The following is a 15,178-nucleotide window of genomic DNA, read 5'->3' as shown; positions in this document are numbered from 1 at the left end:
TGATCCAGTGAAAATTGCCATCTCTTCTATGGTGGTGCTTGGTGTGCTGGACTCAGTGAACTGTCATGAAAGGATATTATTGAAGAAACACAGAAAATTAAGTTACTTCATGGGTATTTAGTTTCTTCCTTCTGAGCCTTTACAAGTAAGATGTTTACCCATAATTGTTGTAATTTTAGTTTCATAAATGTTGTAATTGAAAAACTAATCTTTTTTCTTTCCTTATCTTTCTCTTTGTACATATATATGGTAGGTATCATCTTTGCATCATATCTGTCTTCTAAATTTAAAAAAACTTCTGAAAATGTTTGTGTTTTTTTTAGTTTCAATTAATATTTCTGAATATCAACATCATATACTTTAGCAAAATGAAATTTTTTCTTTTTTGTGTCAAACATTTGTATTTTTTATGTCAATGATATCAATCAGTTAGTTTACAGGGTTCAAGATAAATTTTGCCAAATTATTTTTCTAAAGCTCATGGAAGTGTCAAAGAACTAATTGATTAGTATATTAGCATCTGGGGAGCAGGACCATTGCTTCATAACTCACTTCTAAGGCATTTCAAAGTTAAAAGGTTTGAATCAGTTCTGAGCTGAACTCAGGTAGAGTTCTTAGGTGAGATGTTGTTTTAGTGGCCTTTGCTAAGGTAACTTCAGATCTCCTTATCAGTTTCTTGGTTTGCAAAACAGAGGATCGCGACTCCTTGGAGCATATTTGCTTATAGTAACCAGTGAGCAAGACTTCCCAGGTGGCCCAGTGGTAAAGAATCTGCCTGCCAATGCAGGAGGCTCAAGTGATACAGGTTCAATCCTTGGGTTGGGAAGATCCCCTGGAGGAGGAAATGACAACCCATTCCAGTATTCTTGCCTGGAGAATCCCATGGACAGAGGAGCCTGGTGGGCTACTGTCCATGGGGTGGCAAAGAGTTGGACACGACTGAGCATGCACTCAATGGGGGAGAAATTAGTTAAGTTGTATATAATGCAGTTTGGATTTAGAAAAGAAAATATCAGGTTATTGGATTAAATATTAAAATTTTCTTCCCTTTTGGATGTGAATAGTGAGGAATATTGTTAGAATGTGGTCTTAAATATTAAAAATTGGTGATCATGATAATGACACTGGACCTATATTTGGGAAAATTTTTTTTGAGAGTATTAGGGATAGAGTATTTTTGAAGCTGTAATTGATGTGAATCCAGAACATTTATAGTAGCTGTCAACTTTCCTGTGAATTTGTTCTTAGGGGGTGGTAGGACCACCTCACCTTCAGCCAGTGGTCAATGCATTGTGTCCAAGAGACCTCTTGGAGTTGTTTATCAACACTGCAGTGGTTCCGATACTGTCCATATTGTATAAACTGTAAGATCACAACTCTAAATTGTTTCATTCATGACAGGGAGATTTGAATAACTTCCTTTCTTTCATATATAATCAGAAAATAGTCACAAGTATAATGAATGCTTAATCTTATAGTACTTACAGATGTGGCTATAATAAGAAGGATGAATTAAGTACTTAGATAGCAATAATAATAGTGATAATAACAATAACAATCCCTCAGATCTTGGGCTGAAGGACCAATGATAATAAAATATGGAGTTTGAAAAATAGTTTTTGGAAATAAAAACAAAGACTAAAATGATTCTGTGAAAGAACACTGAAATCATTCATTCGTTTCATCTCTATAATTCTACTTGGAAAATAGTGAGACTTTCTGAGGAGAATGACAGCAAATAACACAGTAGAATGATTTGGCTGAGCTCCATATTTGAGTGTGAAAGTGAATTTTGTTGAAGTCATAATCATGTTCTGGATTTTTAGTTGAAGTTTAAAAGTTCTGCTACAACTAGACTTTTAAAGCCATCCAAAACAAAATCTGTAATTTATTTTCCTATTACCTTTTTATGAGGTCTTATAGCCACCGTAACTTCTTTTGTGCTTAGAGATTTACAGGTTAGGTCCTGCTAAAGGGCGCTTGTATGACCCTCTAGGCCAGAGCCGTATATCTTGCCTTTCCATTCCTGGGCCACCAAAATTAATGAGGGCATCTTAAATGACAGTCTCCTTATAATGTTCCAATGACCAGAGTCCAAGAGGTTAAATAATTTTACCACCACGCTTCTCATATTTAGATTCTATAATCAGGTGAATTGACATAGAAGATAGTGTTGGCAAAACTCACAGTCCCCTGTGCCAGCTTTCAAATGGGAACTAAAATATTGATAGAATTCCATCTGGGATGTTATTGAGCGTGTGGTACCTTTACTTTGAATTTTAGTGTTTTTTGCAGCTTTATTCAAAAACCGAACGTAGCACACTCCTGCTGTCACTCAGGGCGCCCTGGGTGTCTGACTAAGGAATTCAGCTTCAGGGCCCTGACCTCTCCAGCAGAGCATGATGCCAGGAAGGGCAATGCCTGGGAAAAATAGCCCCTGTTATAAATAACGCTACGTTGCCAGTGCGTTTTAGCCTCCTTAAAGCCTTTTTAGCTAAAAATACAACAGAAATTTGGTTCTTTCTCCATCTTTTATTTTTCTTTTACCTTCTAATTTGCTACACAATGGAAACAGCATTTCATGCCCAGCATTTTTTTCTTCTAATACCTTATATTATATAGCTCTTCCTCTCCCCCACCTTAAGGACACCTTTAAAGTACAGTGACAGTATTTGGACTTCAACATAAAATATTACCCTTTCATTCCAAGATAATAATGACTCTACCGTTAAAAATAAATAAATAAAAGGAGAAGAGAGAAACCCCAAACAAGCCACACCATCCAGTTTCGGCCAAGCTGCCAAATCCTATTACAGATTCAATCCTATTAAAACGTTCCCAGGTTTAAGCCTGCTTTGGAGTTTTTCATAGGAGTGCATGACCCCTACCCAAACCCCTACATGTGTGGTCAGGGACCTCAGGATAATCGTAAACTGCCTGGACTCCCATTAATCTCGCACAGTCAGATATTAGTGCTTGTAAATCAGCACCCAAACAAGGACAATAGTTAAAGCCATCAATAGTCTTTTAATGAGGCAGATCAAAAACAAATGAAAGCAGCAGGACACTCGGATTTGCCAAGGAGGGGAAGGGGAAGGCCATCAGCTTTGTCTGATTTCTTATAGAAAAAAGTGGATGGATTTAGTCCAGGTCCTGTCTCCTAACTATTGCCTCCACTGTTTAAAAAGATACATAAAACAAGATTATTTCCCGGAATTTCCTTGATTTTCTTTGTTTGGGACATAGCAGCTGTCACTTTCTTCCCTTTCTCTCCCTGTCTCTTTATAGTTCCCTGCAAACATATATCGACATATGTGCATTAATGTACACATATTTAAAAGAGGAGGCCATTGCAAATAATAACTGTGTGGAGCCATTAGGCAATGATCAGTTACACTTTGTCAAGAATTGTAATTACTTATCTGCATCCTTGCAGGCATTTTATTTGCTTTTGAAATTCCCACAGATGTTTTTTTGTCCATTAGAAAAGAAGGAAAATATCTTGCTTTGTAATTCCTTGTTTTAAAGAAGGAGAAAAATAAAGCAAGATAGGATTTATTATCTAGTACGCATGTGCAACAGCATTATAATGGTTGCCAAGCAACCTAAAGGAACCATATCATAGTAAAGAGGGGGGCAAATGAATGAACAGATGCATGGGATTAGATATATGAAGGGGAGAGGAGGCTGCCCTGAAATGAGCTCACCTTGGCACATGACTTTTTGACTGAGATTTGCTCTTAATTAGGTACATTTATCTTAAATATCTCCTTTTGATTTTGTGTGGGATTTTTATTTTTGCTGTGTGTTGTGTTTAGTTTACCATTTGACTGAAAGACTCAAAAAAATATGTATAAAATGCTTGTAAGATCCTTGTTCTTTCATTGGGGCCAATAACATTCATTCAAGGCAACATTTTGAGAAGCAGAAATGTACAGAAACAAGCATTCTCACACATTGGCTCCAACATCATCGAACACAAACATAGACACTCAAAGAAGGAATTTCTTTGGTGGTGTTATCAAAAGATATGTTCACAATGAACTTACTTACTAAGCCGCTTTCATTGCCATCATTTAAAACCTCCCCCCATATATGATTTTATGCACACATACATTATTGCTATTGTTCAGTGGCTAAGTCTTGTCTGACTCTTTCCAACCCCATGGACTGCACATGCATTTTACAGGGAACCTATAGGTCAAGAATTAAACACTATCTCTTGTTGCTGCTCAATGACACATGTTTAAGATGAACACTGTACTTTTCTTTTCAGAGGGTGTACTTAAAACAGTCAAAACAATTGTCTAACAGAACAACATACAACCTAGTTTGTACATTTGAAGTTTAAAAAGTTATAACTCCATGCATCTAATAGCATGTATCCCCAGATAATCAGATCATGTCGTAGAGGCAGACCTCAATGTCAGGTAAGAAGGCAGCCAGGCTTCACCACGTCCTGCCAACTCAGTGCAGTTTTACCCAAGAAATGGGAAAGTTATTTTTGAACTTCTTGGAATTCTTTAAGAAATGAGACAGGTCATAAATTAATAAATGTTTCAAAAGTGACTCCCAAATAGAGAACGTTCAGTTGGGAAATGCCCACCATGACTGTTTCCGAAAATGCAAGATGCGAATGGTTGGATGCTTAGAACTCGCCACTGAAGGGAAATGAAAAATCTGATCAACTCAGCGGAGGTATGGCAGCAAGATTCCTGCCACCTGAGAGGACTTCTGTCACTTCCTACCTCCTAGCAGCTATATTTGTGAGGAGTGCTGGCCTCATGGCAAGATGTTGTCAGGCCTGATAAGTTCTTGGGGATCATTTTCCCCTTCGGACTATGTGATGAAATTGTAGCTCTGTAGTTGTCCCAAGAAATGGCATGTGTAGTTGCATTTTAATTGTAGATTGACATGAAGCTATTGGGGAATTATATTGTGTCTACTAACACGTATTCCACCTCTCTTGCCCTAATGAGATCACCTTACACTCGCTGGCACTGACGCAGACATTTACAGCAGAGTGCCCAGAAGAGGCTGGAGTACAGATGGTACATAATTCATTACCCTGGGAAACGCAATTTCAATGCCACATAATGCAAGGTGCTCTCAAGTATTTCTGAGGCAGGAAGAGTGAACCACAGTCATGGTGAAGTGACTGTTTACATCAACCTGATTCCACTTGTTCTTTACTAGAGCTAACAAGCCCTCTGTTGTATTATTGTATCCACTTCTATTGCCGGACTCCACACCAAAGTCCTTGCAGCTAGAGGAACAAACCTTTTGTTGCATAACCTACAAAGGAATGGAAACCGGAAACTGCTGTGAGTGAAAGGAAGAACATGAAAATTCTAAAGGGTATTTCTCTGAGCTATTTTTTAAGGTCTCAGCAACCTGGAGAATTTGCATTTAAAAATAACAAACTCTGTTCTCCACTCCCACTTCTCCACACCCACTCACTCTTGTCAGTAACCAAAAGATGGCAGCATTTTGCCCATCATTCATTAGTGACATCTTCGTGGAGCTGGGCTTGCATTTACACTTTTCTGTGTATTATGATTTCCTCTTGGTACTAAATGTGGATTGATAGTGCTGTGGCATTTATTAACAACAGCAATGACTACAAAAATGCGATTTCAAAAAAGCTCAGAAGATTAATTATACAAATTATAGTGTAAAGCCTCAGAATTCCTCGTTGATGAGGAAATGTATACCAGTTAAACGCAGAGCAATCAAGCTCAGCAAGTGGTATCAGAACCCAAACACCTTGTCCCTCCAGCCATTAGGCTTTCCTGGCCATGGGCCAGAGAAAGGAGTAGGGAATCTGGGGCCTGCAGACTGAACTTAATGTGGGGGAAGTGAAAAGGGGCACTAATGAGCATGTCTGACAAGGTTTCCACCAGCCCAGGGATGCTCCCAATCTCTTCCTCAAAGCTTACCTTAATAAAGAGGGCTCCACTGCACAGGGGATATTCTAGGCAAGAATACTGGAGTGGCTTTCTATTTCCTCCTCCAGAGGGTTTTCCTGATGCAGGGATTGAACCCAAGTCTGAGTATCCTGAGCCTCCTGCATTGCAGGTGGATTCTTTACCCACTGAGCCACTGGGAAAGCCCAATAAGGAGAGCAGATTGACTAAGTATCTGAGAGAAGGGTTGTCAGTCTCCTTTACTCCTGATATTTGAAATGGAGTTGATTCTTACCCATGAGGGTTTAAGGACACTCCTTCCCAAGAAGCCTTTCAAAGCCCACTCCACACATTTGTCTCAATCATTTGATTCCCAACACGACTGAATGCCTCATTTAAAAATCTCCTTATTTTGAAAAACAAGAGGGGGCACCTTTGCCACAGTGGCTTGCAAATGGAACCTGGTCCTGTTTTTCTGAATGTTTGTTATAAATAGGGTCGACATCTGAAAGCAATAAGCCTCATCAGTTTCTTGCTCATTCTACATAGTATGCTCAACTAGGTTATCATTTTCCTCTCCTACGTTGTTGATTAGCATTATGAGATACAGTAATAGGTCTCATTCCCTCCTAAGTACCAAGATTCCCAATTTTCTCCAAACAAGGGCAAAATTCCTTTGTTAGAAAATAGAGGTCCATTTTCAAATCAGATTACAATGACCCAGGAAAATATAGGCAAAAATAATGTTTAGAAGCCTCTAGTGTTTGTTGAAAAGAAATTAATTGTTTAAAGGTTACTGTTGTTTTCAGACAGAATATCTGTGCATTTGAGAGGAGGGTTTTCATTGCTCTGGTCTCACCCGTAGCAGTTAGTCTCCACTTATCTTTTTCTAGGACTTTGGACCACTATAGTAGGTGTGAGAGGAGAAATGTGGATCCATTTTAATATAATGGATGCCACTAACCGAAGTGATAAATGTTGATCTCATAGAAATAAAACTGCAAAGTGAGTTTATAGATGTAATCAACATATGTACATCGCTTATGTAGTTCAAATGTGTACAATTAAAAATGAGATCAAGGTGAATTTAAACTTAAGAAACTCTGTGAAGGGATTCAGTAGGGGGTTACAGATTAGTTTTTTTGCAAGGGTCTATCTTTAAAAAAATGAATTCACTTATAAATAATCTTGAATAATACATAGACGCATATAGAATTAGAAGGAGAGCACAACATGCTGTTAAAAGTTGATAAAGTCAACAACTGTTCAAAAATGAGCATGAATCCCAATTCTTCAACTTTAAGCTGTGTGACCTCAGGAAAGTGTTTGACCTCCCTCTGGCTCAGGTTCCTCACTCATCTCTAAAACGGTGATACAAACAGCTACATTACAGAACTGGTTTAGGATTAAATGAGATGTCCATAGAGCACCCACTCACCATGTTTAGAGTAGAGGAAGTGCTATTATTACTATTGCTAAGAACTTTATTGATATTTATAGGAATGTGATTATTATTTTAATAAGACATAACTCTACCAAAAATTACCAAGTTGTAATCCACTAATTAGTTATTTCCACTAATAAATTTGGAGATTCTTCAGTTAGGGATCCTGGTTCATTCATCTTCAGTTCATTGATTTCTAGCATATAATAGAGGTGCCAAAACAAAAATCTAACTGATTCCGAAAGACATCATGGTGAAGTCATTTGAGCTGAAACTTGAGTGGCTGACCAGAGATGATGTCATTCATTTCAAGCAGTGGATATGTCATGAGGAAAAAGTTTGACACAGGGAAATTTTAGTGAATTTTTAAAGGTAGCAGTGAGCACTAATCCAGATAAGCTAATAGTTTGTGTAAGAGGATGATATAGGATAAGGATTTCAGTGGGGGTGTGAATCAGGTTAGACCTGACCTCAAAAGCCAAATAAGGAATAAGAAGTTTACGTATGAAGTAGGCAGAAGAGAGTGATATACGGTTATTGAGGAGAAAGTCAGTGGATTTTTTGCTCTGATTTAGGAAGGTTACATGGCATCTTTATGTAGCATAAACTGGGGAAGGAATGGACAACAGGAATAGGTAGGAGTGAGTATAAGAACCTGAGACAAAGTAACCAAGAAAAAATTCGAATGGTATTATTGAGAAGGTTAAAAAAAAATTAAGAAAATTTTGAAAGAAAAAAAGAATTGCTCAAACTTGGAATGGAATGTTCAGAATGAAACTTACCTTGAGGTCCCAGCACTAGGTAATAGATTGGAGGCTATGTATGTATCAAGGAAAATAGAGATGCCAGAAAGAAACTCAGGTTTTGTTGTGAGAGGGGGGAAATCAATTCTAGTTTTCACAAGTGAGTTTTTAATTTATGACAAAATTCCACAAAGTATCATTTACCAGGCTGCTATAAATGTGGCAGGGGAGCTTAAAAGGTTTTGGTAGGAAAGGCAGATTTGGGGATTATGTGTACAGAGGTACTCTTTGAAGGGGCACCTCTTGGACTGCTCAGGGCATCTTAATGTAAAGATAGAAAAGACCTTGTGAATAGCGCATAGTCAATATTTTTTAAAACCATGAAATCACCTTGACTTTTCTCTTAACTTTATTACCTACCTCTGATCAATCACTGAATTATCACTTTCCCTTTTATTGTGGTTGACATTTTCATTTACTTTGCTCAGAACATTGAAATTTTTTTTTAATTAGGCCTCACTTCTTATCTTTCCTGTTTCTTCTTGTACAAAATTATCAGATTTCATCCCCAATTCCTCTCCACAAAGTCTCTAGATGCATGCCACATCCTATAAGAAAAAGTGCAACTCTTTAAATATCTCACAACAAATATTACATGTAAAAATAGTCAGTGCTACATATGCGCAAGTAGGAGTCTGGCTTTAGTATATTAACCAATAGGACCTTGTAATAGGCTCTAAGTTGCTTTGGAAGGCCAGCTCATTAGGATAGCAGCCATGAACATAGTTTTGTAGAGAAGTTTGTCTTATCACTTTGGTCTATAGATCTGCAACATTTTCAATGATCACAATTGAATATACACAACTTGAGGGGGCCTCTAGATAAAAGCATTGGGTGACCTTATAGCAATATGGAATAACTTAGTCAAGAAAAGCAAGAGACACTTCAGGCTGATGTTAGGATGAGCATGAAAAATTGATAGGTGCACTGGAAAGATTCACTTTTACTCTCGATAGACGATTGTAACTAAAGTCATCTTCCCTGGCCTCAGCTCTGAGGCCTGAGTGAATTGGAATGGAATAATACCCTGGCCCTGATATGCCTGTGCTGTCCAGTATGGTAACCATGTGGCAACAGAATATTTGAAGAGTCATTTTCTTTCTTTTTTTTTTTTTGAAGAGTCATTTTCAATTAAGATGTAGTGTAAGTTTCAAATACACACCTGATATTGAAGGTTCAGCATAAAAAAAAAAAGGATATGTAGAGTGAGAAAGCAGCTGCCTGCAAGCCAAGGAGAGAGAACTCAAGAGAAACCCATCCTGCTCACACTTTGGCCTTATACTTCCAGCCTCCAGACTTGAGAAAGTAAATTTCTGTTGTTTATGCCACATAATCTGTGGTATTTTGTTACGGCTGCCCTAGCAAACTAATACATCTGTCTTTGTACTTTTAAAATGTGACAACTAGATAGTTTTACTTGACCTACAGCACCTGCATTTGAGGCTTGTATAATATTTCTCTTGGACAACATTTTTCTAAATCCACGGAGGGCAGGTCCAGCAATGGCATTGTAGGGACCAAGATGATTTCAGCCCAATACTCAGAGAAGCAAACGAACTGTGCTGGGTTTTGCTCAAGCTGTGACTGGAGTGGCAGTAGGAACTGATATTTCTGGGATTATGTTCAGTCACTTCAGATGTGTCCGACTCTGTGTGACCCTGTAGACCATAGCCCACCAGGCTCCTCTGTCCATAGGATTCTACAGGCAAGAATACTAGAGTGGGTTGCCATTCCCTCCTTCAGGGGATCTTCCCACCCAGGGGTTGAACCTGCATCTCTTATGTCTCCTGCGTTGGCAGGCAGGCTCTCTACCACTAACGCCACCTGGAAAGCCCATTGGTTCTCTGTAACCCTGGCCCCTCAGTTGACTTGCTTGCCACTTCTCTCTCTCTTTAGTCTCTAAGTCGTGTCTGACTCTTGTGACCCCATGGACTGTAGCCTGTCAGGCTCATCTGTCCATGGGGTTCTCCCGGCAAGAATACTGGAGTGGCTTGCCATTTCCTTCTCCAGATACCACTTCTCTAGCAGGGCTTTTATGTCTAAAAGTGTTGATGATCATTTTTAAGACTGCCTGTAAGTTGGCAATTGAGGAATTTTCTTGGATTAAACCTATTTTATCTGAGTGGGATTTAGAGAGAGCTTTGAAAAGGTACTGACGCATAAAGAAAAAGAGGTGATTTTGTAACATGATTCCTTTGCAGCGGGTGGACATGACTACTGGACGTGCCGGACTGGGAGCTTTTAGGCATCAGAAGCAGATGATACCTTGAGACACATGAGAGATGAAGATGGAAGGTTCAGAAAGTTCCATGGAAGAACCAAAAGATGTGGCTTGGTTCCTGTCTCATAAGGTGTTAAGTGGATTAAGAATGAACAGATGAAAGAAGATGTGCTACATGTATACCATAGAATATTACTCAACCTTAAAAAGGAACTAAATTGGGTCATTTGTAGAGAGAGGTAGATGGACCTAAAGTCTGTTATATGGAGTGAACTAAGTCAGAAAGAGAAAAATGAATATTGTATATTAACATATATAAATGGAATCTAGAAAAATGGTCGATAAGCTTATTTCCAGGACAGGAATAGAGCCACAGATGTAGATAATGAACACGTGGACATGGCAGAGACAGGGAGGGTGGGACGAATTGGGAGATTGGGATTGACATACATACAGCACCGCCTGTAAAACAGATTGCTCAGCTCAGCTCAGTACTCCATGGTAACCGAGATGGGTGGGGCGGGGGCGGGGAGGGACGTCCAAGAGGGAGGGGTATATGTTACATAGAGTTGATTCATTTCATTGTAAAGCAGAAACTATTATAACACAACATTGTACAGCAATTATACTCCAATAAAAAGATGATTAAGTACATTAATGTTAATTCAGAGCTTAGAAGACTGTCCTAGTCTTGTCCTACTTCCATTCCTTTCCTAATCATGGGTATCCCATAAAAACAGACTCCTCTATCTGAAAAGAGGGCCTAATGGGAAGAGAAGCCTCATGGTGTTTTCTCCTCTGAGGTCTTTCTACAGAGAATTTGAAGTCACACAAGTGGGGTGCTGGAGTAGAACTCTGCATGGCATCCCCAGTGCAAGTACCTAACAACCCATCTTAAGTTTCATCTTACATCGCTTTTAGGGCCCCTGGTTGGCCTCTTTTCAGAAATATAATTTCCTTCTCCACATCACATTCATGTATACTGGATTCAAGGGCCTTCTTTACGGACGTTAATTGGATGCAGCTCTCTGCCTTCATGTCCACTGTTTTCTTGTCCTAGCTCTTTTTGGCATGAGAAAGCTTGGGCAGACTTTTAAAGGATAGTTGAAGAGTCAATGTGATAAAGAGTGTGTCCATGCTAAGTTATTTCAGTCGTGTCCAACTCTTTGAGACTACATGAACTGTAGCCTGCCAGGCTCCTCTGTCCATGGCATTCTCCAGGCAAGAACACTGGAGCCCTCCTCCAGGGGATCTTCCCAACCCAGGGGTCATATCCGCATCTCTACATCTCCTGCAATGGCAGGTGGATTCTTTACCACTAGTGCCACCTGGGAAGTCCTGTGATAAAGAGTATGTGTAGGCAAAGACAACTTTGGATACGCCAACTAGTTTATCAGAGTTTGAGTTGATTGATGAGTAACAGTTAGTGACAGACAAAGACAAGACTCTGTATTCAAAATTTACTCTAATTAAAAAAAAAAAAGTGAAGATTACAAAAAATAACATAAGAGAGTCTTAAAAATAAGGATAAAACTGGAAAAGTCATGTAATTAAGGGTTGTCCACATTCCAAAACTCTAGGTAAGGATTTAAACTGTAAGCCCTAAGCTATAAGCTTCCTGAAGGCTGAGGCATAAAGAAAAAAAATAAGGATGGCATATAAAACATGTTTTTATTAAAAAATGATAAGAATGGCTGTTTATTTTTAAATGAATTAGAGTCATTCTTCACAATCAACAGCCGATGGATTCTAGGAGCCCTGCAGATACCAAAATCCACGGATGCTCAAGTCCTTTGTATAGAATGGTATAGAATTTTCATATAAGCTATGCACATACTCCTGGACACTTTTAATTGACTCTAGATTACTTAAAATACCTAATACATAGTAAATGCTCTGTAAATAATTTTAAATGCAAGGTAAATAGCCTCTGGTGCATGGCAAATTCAAGTTTTGCTTCTTGGAAAATTCTGGAATTAAAATAATATATCTTCAATCCACAATTGGTTGAATCTTTTCCTCTGCAGATGCAGAGGCCATGGATATAGAAGGCAGACTGTGCAGCCAAGATGCTAAAAGAAATTGATCATAGATAGCTACTTACATGATGTCTTTCACATGTAGGTGTACACTAAATTTTTGCTAAATTTAGACTGAAGTGACACAACATTTGGGCCATCTGGCTTTGTATCCTGTATTTTTAGCTCTGTAGTAATTTTACAAGTAACAATGGCTGCTTATAAGTTATTTTTGAGTTCTCCTCCTCCTCTTCTTCCTCCTCTTCTAAGAAAATATAGTTGACACATTTACTCAAATAAATGGATATTTATATCTTGGCTGACATATTTGGTGTGGAAAAAAATGCTTACAGGATATGGGTATATTCAGTTATTTATTTCACCAAGCTTAACATTTAATGTTATGTACTGATAGTAACAAATATTGAAAAACAATGATTTTTTAAATTCATTTTTTCCAATCCCTATTGACTTATATGTGACATTTAATGTAACAGCTTTGTGTTCTGGGGTAGCAATGCAGGAAGGGTGGGTGAAGCACTTTTATTTTATCAAGATATGAAAAATAGTCTGCATTATTAGAAACAAAAATATGAGATATTGCTTCAACTATGTGTTTTTATGACCAACCTAGATAGCATATTAAAAATCAGAGACCTTATTTTGCTAACAAAAGTCCGTCTAGTCAAGGCTATGATTTTTCCAGTGGTCATGTATAGATGTGAGAGAGTTGGACTGTGAAGAAAGCTGAGTGCCGAAAAATTGATGCTTTTGAACTGTGGTGTTGGAGAATACTCTTTTTTTTTTTTTTTCATTTATTTTTATTAGTTGGAGGCTAATTACTTTACAATATTGTAGTGGTTTTTGCCATACATTGACATGAATCAACCATGGATTTACATGTGTACAAGTGCTCAGGGCTGGTGCACTGGGAAGACCCAGAGGGATGGGATGGGGAGGGAGGTGGGAAGGCGGATCAGGATGGAGAAGACTCTTGAGAGTCCCTTGGACTGCAAGGAAATCCAACCAGTCCATCCTAAAGGAGATCAGTCCTGGGTGTTCATTGGAAGGACTGACGCTGAAGCTGAAACTCCAGTACTCTGGCCACCTCATGTGAAGAGTTGACTCATTGGAAAAGACTCTGATGCTGGGAGGGATTGGAGGCAGGAGGAGAAGGGGATGACAGAGGATGAGATGGCTGGATGGCATCACCAACTCAATGGACATGAGTTTGAGTGAACTCCAGGAGTTGGTGATGGACAGGGAGCCCTGGCGTGCTGCAATTCATGGGGTCGCAAAGAGTCAGACATGACTGAGCGGCTGAACTGAACTGAAGAGTTGGCAGAATCTGTCTATCTATCAATGTGTGCTAAGTCACTTAAGCCATGTCCGACTCTTGGAGACACTATGGACTGTAGCCTGCCAAGCTCCTCTGTCCATGGCATTCTCCAGGCAAGAATACTGGAGTGGATTGCCATGCCCTCCTCCAAGGGATCTTCTGACCCAGGGATTGTATCTATTGCATTGGCAGGTGGGTTCTTTACCACTAGTGCCCCCTGAGAAGCTCTATCTGTATCTGTCTATCCAGCCATCTGGCAATACTATTAATATAAATCTTATTCTCGAAAATAACGATGTGTACATGAAAATTTATGGGCAAGTTTACTTTAGGTGCATTCTTCCTAACCCAGTTCATTTATTCTGCCTGTAAGATAATTTTTTACTATTTGTTTTTTAATGCCATTATATTTTTGACCAATTTCATATTCAATCAGTTTCTAGGGGATTGGCACAGAAAAGAAAATTACAGACCAATATCCTTTATGAACGTAGATGCAAAAGTCTTAAAAATATTAACAAATTGAATACAACAACTTTAAAAATATCATACATTATGATCAAATGGGATACAAGGATGGTTTAACATCTGCAAATCAAGACTCTGATGGAAGAAATTGAAAAGACAGAAATAAATGGAAGGATATGCTTATAGGTTGTAAGAATTAATATTGTTAAAATATATATACTACTCAAAACAACCTAATAACTGAACGCAGTCTCTATCAGAATTCCATTGGCATATTTCACATGACTAGAATAAATAATTCTAAAATTTGCATGGAAGAGCAAATGATCCCACATAACCAAAACAATTTTGAGTAAGAACAAAGCTACACGTATCATACTGTCTGATCTTAAACTATATTTCAAAACTACAGTAATCAAAATGATATGATACTGGCAGAAAAACACAACCAGTTCAGTGGAACAGAATAGAAAGTCCAGCAATAAAATCACACAAGTATAGACAATTTATGATGAAGATCCAAAGGACAGACAGTAGAGAGGACAGCCTTTAAATAGTGTTAGGAAAACCGGACAGCTACATGCAAAAGAAAGAAACTTGACCACCACCTTACACCATACATAAAAATTAACTCAAAATGGATTAAGACTTAAATGTGAAATATGAAATCATAAAATTCCTAGAAGAATACAGAGGCAGTAACTTCACTGACATTGATCTTAGTGATGTTTTTGTGGCTCTGACTCCAAAGGCAAGGGAAATAAAAATAAACAAATGGGACTGCATCAAACCAAAAAGCTTCTACACAGCAAAGGAAACCATAATAATAACAAAAAGGCAACCTCTTAATAGGAAAATATATTTGCAAATCATATATTTGATCAAAATTAACATCCAAAATATTTTTTAAAGCTGATATAACAACAAAAAAACAGATAACTCAAATAAAAAATGGGTAGAGGATCTGAATAGATATTTT

The sequence above is a fragment of the Cervus canadensis genome, chromosome 20 (assembly GCF_019320065.1).
Source record: "Cervus canadensis isolate Bull #8, Minnesota chromosome 20, ASM1932006v1, whole genome shotgun sequence".
In the NCBI taxonomy this organism is placed as follows: Eukaryota; Metazoa; Chordata; class Mammalia; order Artiodactyla; family Cervidae; genus Cervus; species Cervus canadensis.
Note: the sequence above shows the minus strand (reverse complement) of the source record.